Source organism: Leucoraja erinacea, chromosome 4 (genome assembly GCF_028641065.1).
Source record: "Leucoraja erinacea ecotype New England chromosome 4, Leri_hhj_1, whole genome shotgun sequence".
NCBI lineage: Eukaryota > Metazoa > Chordata > Chondrichthyes > Rajiformes > Rajidae > Leucoraja > Leucoraja erinaceus.
In genome coordinates this window covers 39,226,509-39,238,529 of record NC_073380.1, presented here as the reverse complement: position 1 = coordinate 39,238,529, position 12,021 = coordinate 39,226,509, and positions in this window count along the sequence as shown.

Genomic DNA, 12,021 nt, shown 5'->3' with positions numbered 1-12,021 from the left:
ACTGGCTGTCTGTACAGAGTTTGTACGTTCTCCCTGTGACCTGCGAGGGTTTCCTCCAAGATCTTTGGTTTCCTCCCACACTCCAAAAAGTACAGGTTTGTAGGTTAATTGTCTAGGTAAAATAGTAAATTGTCTTTGGTGCGTGTAGGATAGTGTTAATGTGCGGGGATCGCTGGTCGGCGTGGACTCGGTGGGCTGAAGGGCTTGTTTCTACGCTGTATCTCTAAACTAAACTAAATTAAACCTTGCAGATGCCCAACAGTGATTCCAGCTGCTGAACCCCAGAGTTGGAGCTGCTGTTGCTGGGGAAACTTGCCGTGCCTGTCGTTGCCAAGGCAACCGGGAGCTTTCCACTCTTTCTAAATTTACGGGACCTGTATTCCTTTTATGTATAAATGTTATAAATGTGCCTCTTTTCTTGCTGGGAAAAGAAAGTAGAAATTGTTGGCTACACAAGGTAATATAGATTTGTTAGCATTCATTGTGGACCATGATTGCTTCCCTGCCTCCTCTGCTCCCAATTCCTGAGATGCCTCCCCTGCACTTCAACCTGACTCAAGGTCTGATTGCTGGCCTTCCAACCCCCCCCCCCCCCCCCCCCCTTTCCCCTCCTACCCCCACTCCCCCAGCAAAACAGATATCCTATCATTATGGCTGCACAACCCAACTACAACCCTTGGATGTGAAAATGATGTTTCCACTGGTGAGAGAGTCTAGGACCAGAGGTCATAGCCTCCGAATTAATGGGCGCTCTTTTAGAAAGGAGGTGAGGAGGAACTTCTTTAGTCAGAGGGTAGTTAGTCTGTGGAAGTCATTGCCCCAGAGGACTGGGAGACAAGTCAGTGGATATTTTTTAAGGCAGATCTCGACAAATTGTTGATTAGAACGGGTCAATGCTTATGGGGAGAAAGCAGGAAAATGGGATCTACTCCAGTAATTTTAGAACTTGTGAACCTGACCTTCCCACTTGGCTTCATCTGCCCATTATCCCCCACCCCACCCCGCCCCCCCTCCTTCGCCTGGTCCATCCACCACTTGCCAGATCCTACCTCATCTCTTCCTCTCACTTCTTTATTCTGCCTATTGCCCTTCTGCACTCTTAGTCGTGACTTGAAATGTCAATCATACGCTGCCTCCACAGATGCTGCCTAACCTGCTGAGTTCCACCAGCAGTTTGGTTATTTTTCCACATCCCAGCATCTGCAGTCTCATATAATTCCAGCAGAGCATCACATAAGTCCCAAACCCCTTCTTATTATCTTGTACCATGCAAAATATTCTTCTCACATGCATTATTTTGCAATGTACCTACACTAAATATCAATTTACAGTTGTTGATCAATCTACCAAAGCAACTTTAGGTTAGAAACATAGAAACATAGAAATTAGGTGCAGGAGTAGGCCATTCGGCCCTTCGAGCCTGCACCGCCATTCAATATGATCATGGCTGATCATCCAACTCATTATCCCGTACCTGCCTTCTCTCCATACCCCCTGATCCCCTTAGCCACAAGGGCCACATCTACCCCTCTTAAATATAGCCAATGAACTGGCCTCAACTACCCTCTGTGGCAGAGAGTTCCAGAGATTCACCACTCTCTGCGTGAAAAAAGTTCTTCTCATCTCGGTTTTAAAGGATTTCCCCTTTATCCTTAAGCTGTGACCCCTTGTCCTGGACTTCCCTAACATCGGGAACAATCTTCCTGCATCTAGCCTGTCCATTAAGAATTTTGTAAGTTTCTAGAGAGTAATAAGACAGTCCTGACATCCCAGGAATCAGTCTGGTGAACCGTCTCTCCACTCCCTCTATGGCAATAATGTCCTTCCTCAGATTTGGAGACCAAAACTGTACGCAATACTCCAGGTGTGGTCTCACCAAGACCCTGTACAACTGCAGTAGAACCCTCTCTGCTCCTATTCTCAAATCCTTTTGCAATGAAAGCTAACATACCATTCGCTTTCTTTACTGCCTGCTGCACCTGCATGCCTACCTTCAATGACTGGTGTACCATGACACCCAGGTCTCGCTGCATCTCCCCCTTTCCCAATCGGCCACCATTTAGATAATAGTCTGCTTTCCTGTTTTTGCCACCAAAATGGATAACCTCACATTTATCCATATTATACTGCATCTGCCAAACATTTGCCCAACCCAAATTAACCCTGCAGTCCTAGCATCCTCCTGCTAACATGCCCCCCCAGCTTAGTGTCTCCGCAAACTTGGAGATATTGCCTTCATAAGGGTTAAGAACTGTTTTATATGTTGTGCATTGCCACCTTCTTTAATAGCTAGACACCTGACAATCCTAAAGGATTTTTTATGATTTATTAACAACAAAATTATAAGGAAATAACTGGTCTGTTAATGGTGGTTTTTAGTTTTAAAAAAACGCAGAACAGATAGAACTGCATTAATTTGTGATACGATATTAATGTAAGGAATTTGCTTCAAATTTTGTCCCTTTGTTTTTTTTACTGTCAATTTTGCTGTGTTGAAATTGCATATCTTATCATTCAACACTTGTGCCCGGCACCTTTTATTATAATTTGAATGATTGTTTGAACAACTAATTAATTTACTGCAATCTTCTAACAGAATGAAAGCACAATACAGAGCCAGAGGTGCGGAATCATTTAATTGAGATTTCAACAAGTTCACACTTTATCCAGAACATACATGAATAGATAAAATATTTTGCAATAATTATCTATCCACTGTCATCAAAGCCACCTCTTAAGCAGTAAGTAAAAAGCAGAGTGAGCTAAAGTGGAAAGCCCTCAAACAGATTAGCAAATTATACAAGGAACACTCGCTTTCAATATTAACAACAAAAACAGGTGCTGGCATGAAAATAGAACACACTGGAGATATTCACCAGATCAAGCGGCATCTGAACTGGTCTGATGACCCAAACCAGGGCATTGGAGATGTCCTCATTTTTTAGGGAACGGGGGTTCCCCACTTCTACTATAGATGAGGCTCTCACCAGGGTCTCATCTATACCCTGCAATTCTGCTCTCACTTCCCATCCCCCCCACTCGTAACAAGGGCAGAGACCCCGTTGTCCTCACCTTCCATCCTACCAGCTGTCACATACAACAGATAATCCTCCGGCATTTTCGCCACCTCCAAAGGGATCCCACCACTGGCCACATCTTCCCATCTCTTCCACTTTCGGCATTCCACAGAGACCGCTCCTTCCGTAACTCCCTGGTCAATTCGTCCCTTCCCACCCAAACCACTGTTACTTTCCCTTGCAACTGCAGAAAATGCTACACTTGTCACTTTACCTCCCCCCTTGACTTCATCCAAGGACCCAAGCAGTCTTTCCAGGTCTGGCAGAGGTTCACCTGCGCCTCCTCCAACCTCATCTATTGCATTTGCTGCTCTAGGTGTCAGCTGTTCTACATCGGTGAGACCAAGCGTAGGCTTGGCAATCACTTCGCTCAACACCTCCACTCAGTTTGCAATAACCAACCTGATCGCCCTGAGGCTCAGCTCTTCAACTCCCCCTCCCCTTCCAAATCCGACCTTTCTGTCCTGGGCCTCCTCCATGGCCAGAGTGAGTCCCACCGTAAATTGGAGGAGCAGCATCTCATATTTCGCTTGGGTAGTTTACACCAAAGATCCTATAGCGGAGCAAGATAGGCTACTCCTGCGAAATGCAATGGGCTGACGTGTAGTACACTACGGAGGGGATCCTGGGCATTTTTCCCCGCCCATTTTAGTAACCGGAACCTCCCCGACCCGACTCGCCATGTAATCAACGTTGCGGGGGAATAGTTTGTGTGCGTGATATAGGGTTAGATTCATAATTCTGTCAGTTCATACTTCTGTTAATTCTTGTCAAGAATAAAATTTGACTGGTAATTGTCTTTTTTAATGTTTTTTTTAAATCATTTCTTTTTAAATGGTTCAAAAGCTGTGTTTGAGTTGATTTTGTAGTAACCGGAACCTACCTGACCCGACCCGACTTGCAGGGTAATCAACGTTGCGGGGGAACAGTTTTTGTGTGTGATATAGGGTTAGATTCATAATTCATAATTCTGTTAGTTCATGCTACTGTCAATTCTTGTTAACGAATAAAATGTTTATAAACACACATACACACATGTGATATAAATGTATATAATCATATAACACACACAATTATATTTCTTCTGATTTTTATATCCAATGATGAACTTTATTTCAGACTAGACAAGGGACATTAAATAATAAACATTGTAAACCTCCCCGCAACTTCACACACCAGGCCCTATCCTACCCCTCAACTCCCCACCCCCCCGGCACTCTCCTCACCTCCCCCACCTCTGCAATGTCTCCCCCCCCTCCTATGCTGTAGTCCCTTAACCCACCAGCCCCTAACCCCACATCTCTCCCCATGCTCTCTGCACCCCAGCCCCTACCCCACCTCCCTCTCCCAAAGATCTTATAGCGGAGCTCCTCTGTAAGGTCTTTGCTCTCTCCCTCCCCTGGCCCTACCCAACCCTCCTGCGCCACCACTACCCCACGCACTACTCCCCTCCTCTCTCCCCACTCCCCCGGGCCTCGCACCTCCCTCTCCCCGCTGTCCCAGGCTGCGCACCCCATCTCCCCTTTGCCCCGGGCCACGCACCCCCTCTCCCCAGCTGCCCCAGGCCTCGCATCTCCCTCTCCCCGCTGCCCCGGGCCGTGCACCTCCTCTCCCCGCTGCCCCGGGCCGCACACCCCCTCTCCCTGCCCAAGTCAAAGACTTGCGAAGATACGGGAGCGGAGACGGAAGCCAAGATCCAATCTTTGGCCAGAAGCAAGATGGCGAAGCAAGATGGCGGAACATTGCTAAAATGGGTCCTATAATCACCCATGAATCTGCCCATGACCGTACTACGTGTTTTGCGTAGGAGTAGGCCATCTTACTCTGCTATAAGATCTTTGGTTTACACCCCAGCGGTATGAACATTGACTTCTCCAATTTCAGGTAGTCCTTGCTTTCTCCCTCTTTCCCCTCCCCTTCCCAGCTCTCCCACAGTCTCCGCCTCTTCCTTTCTTCTTCCTGCCCCACCACCCCCACATCAGTCTGAAGAAGGGTCTCGATCCGAAATGTCATATTTTTCTTCGCTCCATAGATGCTGCCTCACCCGCTGAGTTTCTCCAGCATTTTTATCTACCTGTGGTCTGATGAATAGTCATTGATCTGAAACATTAAGCAACATAGCATCTGTGCTTTCCCTTCCCAGATGACCAACTGAGATCTTTTAATATTTTGTTTGGTTTAAGATTTCAGCATCTTATAATTCCAGCTTCTTGTAATCCAAAATATTAATTTTGCATCTTTCCACTGTCATTCGTGTTTTTATTTCAGATTTACACTTCCCGTAACATTTAGTTTTTCGGTCTTCATGCCAGCCACACATACTGTTTCAAGCATTACATATGGCCAACACTATCAGACTTCTCACTGGCTTATCACCTCAGTAAATAAGGGGTTCATGAACATACATACACACATACATATTAGGAGCAGCAGCATATCCTTGCCTCCACTCCAAATGCAGTGAGTGTTGGAAGACATTCTGGAACATGCCGACCTCGGGGACATTGAAGAATGACAGAACATGGTTTTCGTGTCTGCACTGGAAGCCTCAGTAGAAATGGCATAAAGTGATTTGAGAGGTTTGAGGGATATAGTCCAGGAATGCATTCACTGTGGGTGTATTACCGGGGATTTACATATTCCTGTCCCATTCCTGCCCAGCATGAGTTTGGAAGGTTTTGTGTTTAGGGGTATTTGATTAAAATTAATGGTCCATATACAGCCTGGTCAGAGTGGAGCCATCTAGATGATATGCTGTTTTTTGCTTCTCCATAAACAGGATAGTATTGAGATAGTTTCATTTTGGCCAGGCTGTATGTGGTCCATGTGCTATGTCATGTTTCTCAAGTTCTATTGTTCTTCACCATATTATTATTATTAGCAACTCTGTGGTCTGTATCCTCCCCTTCATTCTATCTAGAGTGTTATACTTGAGTTTGGGTTGATTGTATTTATGTATAGTGGGCAGCTGTAGCTGGTTCTGTAAAATAATGGTGACTCTTGCATATAAACTCAGTTGGCTATTCAGTACATTCTGTGCTAAACGGGAGATGGCACTAATGTATGGTGATAGTCTTGCTCATCTGTATGCAAAAAAGTATGTCTCTGTACCTTGGTACATGTGATAATAAAGAAGCCATTGAATAGTAATGTTACAACATTTTAAGATTTTAAAAATCAAGTCTGCAATTTATCCCATCAGATATAGCATAAAAAGAAGTTTAATTTGACACCTAATTCACTTTCATATCTTCAGTATTAAAAATGTTATGGCCATTTTCATACTCGGAAATTAGCATCTTGTTCCCTATTGATTTTCCATTGACTTAACTCAAAAGCTGTGATCGAGGACAGTCTAAAGCCCATAACTTTATTAAAAATTAAGAGAACTGAAAGAAATTTTCAGTTATTATTGATTGAAGCTTTCTGAAACAAATATTAAACAATCTTACTTGGATGACCTGAAATTAAAGCATATAATTAGTTAGTTACCCAATTGTAGCTAATTCCAAAATTCAATTACTAGATCTAAATATCTATCCATTTCTTAAGGAAAGGTTGACATTTTTAAATAGCCTAAGTGTCCAAAGAACATTCACACAAGAATTCACAATAAAACATGATTTTTAAATCTCATTGACATTAATTTATAGTCCAAATGGAAGGGATTTAGTGTTTAATTGCTGTAAATCAATGGCTATTTAAATCAGCTTGCGAGTGGGATTCTGTGGAACGCACTGGTTTAGAATGCTGCCATTGCGGTGAACTTGTACCCCATGTCGGCATGAAAGATACTGCCGGTTCAGATGGGCCCCCAAGTCAGTTACTCGCAGCATAACATTTTGTATAAAGGGATCTTAAGAAGCACTTTTTAATGTAAAAATAAACAACCTACCTTGCGTTGTCCCCTACATAAGATCCGTCCCGTTGTCGGGGTTCGCGGCTTTAGAGGATGATTTTTAATCTACTATAACAATTAAATAACCCAATTTAGTTTAAAAATACCTGCAGCGAATGAATTTCCCAGCGATTTTTCGTCAGCAACTAAGTAGGCTGAACAACATCGATTTCAACAGCCTAGAGAAAATCGCGTTTTAAACCCGCCCCCCTCTCAAAGGCACCAAAGTCGCGCACACAGGCAGCGGAAGAACTGCAGCGCCGCTGAATGTTTTGCAACATACCTACATTGAACCATTGAGTATTATCTGATTTGATTGGACAGCATGCTGATCAACGCTTTTCACTGTACCTCGGTATACATGGCAATAATAAACCTAAACTTAAACCTGAACTGATAAGCACTTCATAACAAGAGGATTTCAGTATAGGAGTAGAGAGGTTCTTCTGCAGTTGTATAGGGCTCTGGTGAGACCACATCTGGAATATTGTGTACAGTTTTGGTCTCCTAATTTGTGGAAGGACATCCTTGTGATTGAGGCAGTGCAGCATAAGTTCACAAGATTGATCCCTGGGATGGCGGGACTGTCATATGAGGAAAGATTTAAAAGATCACTGGAGTTTAGAAAAATGATAGGGGATCTTATAGAAACATATAAAATTATAAAAGGACTGGACAAGCTAGATGCAGGAAAAATGTTCCCAATGTTGGACGAGTCCAGAACCAGGGGCCACAGTCTTAGAATAAAGGGGAGGCCATTTAAGACTGAGGTAGAAAAAACTCAGGTAGAAAAAACTTTTTCTACCTCAGATATGACTGAAAAAACTTTTTCACCCAGAGAGTTGTGAATTTGTGGAATTCCCTGCCACAGAGGGCAGTGGAGGCCAAATCGCTGGATGGATTTAAGAAAGAGTTAGATAGAGCTCTAGGGGCTAGTGGAATCAAGGGATATGGGGAGAAGGCAGGCACAGGTTATTGATTGGGGACAATCAGCCATGATCACAATGAATGGCAGTGCTGGCTCGAAGGGCCGAATGGCCTCCTCCTGCACCTTTTTTCTGTGTTTCTATGAAGTTGCGGCAGCATACAGCTGGCCACAGTGAACCTTGACACCCATTGCAATATTACAGGGCTCCTCCAGAACTGTCCAAACAGCTGAGTTATGGCATCCTCCTGCCAGTGCTCTGCACTTTACATTTAATCTGGCAGCATTCATTAGTGCTTGTTGGTCGCATACTCTGGGATAGTGGCCTTGAGTTAAGAAGTCTGTCATGAATGGATAAACCTGGTAGCCCATTAGTCACCTTTTCCTTTGCAATAGTGGCAATGGTAGCTGGTGGCACAGCAGAAAGACAGAGGATGAAGGCGTAATGATTGCTATCATGAATCGACTTTGATCTGGATAATGAGCTCCCCAAAGCCACACACCTGTTAAAAGTTGTATTGAACTGTGTATCTCAGAGTTCTATTGTGGAACATCTAAAACCATGAATGCACAGTCAATGGCATCTTGCACTGCAGAGAAACCTACAATCGTTTTAAAGTTGTAAACTCACTCCACCTTCTGTTCTCTGGCAGAAAAGGAATGATAAATAATCAGTTCTCATTATGTCATCTCAGTGACCTCCTTTATGCAATAGAGGAAATTTGCATTTATCCTCAGTTTTATCCTGGAAGGATCACAATGTATAAAATGCAATGAACTCAATCATCAAAATGACCTTGCCACCCACTGTAATGAACTTCTTCCCCTTCTTTGAGGCCAGTGTACTGAATGGAGCAGGTGGGAATGTTGCATGAGGAAATCCTCACTGAAGGGCAGGTGCTTCATGCACTTCATTGACAAATGTTCCATGGACAGCATAGGTGGATATGACTTCCTCTTGTGAGCGCTTTTCTCCTTGCTCATCCACACTTTTCCTCCATTGGCATCACTTCCAGGGAATTGTGTACTTGTACTCCGAGGTCCCTTTGTTCAGCAATATTCCGCAGGGCCCCACTGTTCACTGTGAGAGTCCTACTATGGTTTAAGTCCCCAAAATGCAACACCTTGTGGTTATCTGAATTAAATTCCATTTCCCATCCCCCACATACCCAACTGATCTAGTCACGTCATCAATTCAAACCTCCATGCCATTTAACTTCACAATCAGGCTCTTTGTATCTTTTTGACATCCATTAACTGTAGATGCACCAATGTCTTGACCAATACCTTAGTTGGCACTTGACATGTTGCAAATGTGCACATACCTCAGATACTGGGGGGAGGGCAGTTCACCATCTGTTGCACAGGGCCAAATATTATTGCCTGAACATTTTATTATTTTAGTCTTTCAAATAGAAAGATATGTGGCCTCTCAAAAATCTCCAGATAATTATGTTCTTCTCTTCACTACTAGGCAGTAAATTGATGGTGCATATTATTGAAATGAAAGGTGAATACATTCTATCATGCTTTGCCAAATTAGTGCTCAAATAGTGATGACAAAGTTCTGCTCTGTAAAATGTCTCGTCATTTGAGCTAATATAACTTCAAGGATCAGAATGTCTTCAATCTTTGTCTGAGGTATCCGCAGAAATATTGATAGAGTAAAATACAAATAAATTAGGGAACTATGCAAAGGTAGCCATCTAGTAAAAATGACATTACTTCATAGAAACATAGAAACATAGAAAATAGGTGCAGGAATAGGCCATTCGGCCCTTCGAGCCTGCACCGCCATTCAATATGATCATGGCTGATCATCCAACTCAGTATCCTGTACCTGCCTTCTCTCCCTTTAGCCACAAGGGCCACATCTAACTCCCTCTTAAATATAGCCAATGAACTGGCCTCAACTACCTTCTGTGGCAGAGAATCCCAGAGATTCACCACTCTCTGTGTGAAAAATGTTTTCCTCATCTCGGTCCTATAAGAATTCCCCCTTATCCTTAAACAGTGACCCCTTGTTCTGGACTTCCCCAACATCGGGAACAATCTTCCTGCATCTAGCCTGTCCAACCACTTAAGAATTTTGTAAGTTTCTATAAGATCCCCCCTCAATCTTCTAAATTCTAGCGAGTACAAACCTAGTCTATCCAATCTTTCTTCATATGAAATTCCTGACATCCCAGGAATCAGTCTGATGAATCTTCTCTGTACTCCCTCTATGGCAAGAATGCCTTTCCTCAGATTAGGAGACCAAAACTGTACGCAATACTGTAGGGGTTTTGCGTTTCCCTTTATTTCCCTTCGGGCCCAACTGCCCGAGTTATTCTCTCCCTTGTCGGAGGGTCAAACGGCCACCACTCCACTCGAGCGGTTTCCAAGAGAGAGAATACAACAAAAGGGGTTCCCCTAGGTTCTAGACCTCGGAATTATGGTGGGATATGATAAAAGGTTGAATTGACCAGAGTGTGCTGATGAGGGAAAACAGAAACCAAGATGGACTCAAAGCAAAATTTACAGACTTTATTAAACAATGAGAAATCGAATCTCACCAACACTACATAATACGTGGCGAAACTTATGCTTTAAACTATGACTATGGACGGAAAACTATCGGGCACGTTGTAAAACTTACTTTACACAATTTTACTTGCAAGTACCCCCTTTCCCCCTCTTCTCAACCTCTATCCTATTTCGGGAATTTCACCGGGTCACTGGGGTACTTACAGTTGGTCTCACGAGCCGTCCAGCAGAGCAGAAAAAGAGAAAGAGTTCTGGCTTGACTCCTGTTTTTATACCTGAGCTTCATTTGGAACCCCCAGGTGGTCCTCAGGATAAAAGGATTCTTTTGATGATTCCCAGTTTCGATCTGGCATGAACAAAAGGCTTCCGATGATAAGGGGTTTGCTGATGTCATGAGCCCTCAGCCTGATCATTATCCCATCGCCTGGATGGGCTCCTATTGGCTCGATGGATGGGTCATCCAAGATGGTGATTGAGCTTGGGCTGGCCTGTTTACCACCGTCTGCTGAGGCTTGGTTCCTTCCTTTGTGTATCCAAGATAATCTCGTTATCTCCGTCTCAGCCTTTCCTGTCCACATGATTCGCTTATTTGTGTGATGCCCAAGTCCACAGGCCAGACAGGTTTGTGGATTGGGGTTTTTTTTTGTTGCAGCCAGCAAATCTGTCTTTTTAAAATATCCATGTCCTTATCCGAGTTCTTCCATAATTTTGGAGGATTTGCCCCAATAACTTACAATACTCCAGGTGTGGTCTCACCAAGGCCCTGTACAACTGCAGTAGAACCTCCCTGCTCCTATACTCAAAATCCTTTTGCTATGAATGCTAACATACCATTCGCCTTCTTCACTGCCTGCTGCACCTGCATGCCTACTTTTAATGACTGGTGTACCATGACACCCAGGTCTCATTGCATCTCCCCTTTTCCTAATTGGCCACCATTCAGATAATAGTCTACTTCCTGTTTTTGCCACCAAAGTGGATAACCTCACATTTATCCACATTATACTGCATCTGCCATGCATTTGCCCACTCACCCAGCCTATCCAAGTCTCCTTGCAGCCTCCTAGCATCCTCCTCACAGCTAACACTGCCCCCCAGCTTCGTGTCATCCGCAAACTTGGAGATGTTGCATTCAATTCCCTCGTCCAAATCATTAATATATATCGTAAATAGCAGGGGTCCCAGCACTGAGCCTTGTGGTACCCCACTAGTCACTACCTGCCATTGTGAAAAGGACCCGTTTACTCCTACTCTTTGCTTCCTGTCTGCCAGCCAGTTCTCTATCCACATCAATACTGAACCCCCAATACCGTGTGCTTTAAGTTTGTATACTAATCTCTCATGTGGGACCTTGTCGAAAGCCTTCTGAAAGTCCAGATATAACACATCCACTGGTTCTCCCTTATCCACTCTACTAGTTACATCCTCAAAAAATTCTATAAGATTCATCAGACATGATTTACCTTTCATAAATCCATGCTGACTTTGTCCAATGATTTCACCACTTTCCAAATGTGCTGCTATCCCATCTTTAATAACTGATTCTAGCAGTTTCCCCACTACCGACGTTAGACTAACTGGTCTGTAATTCCCCG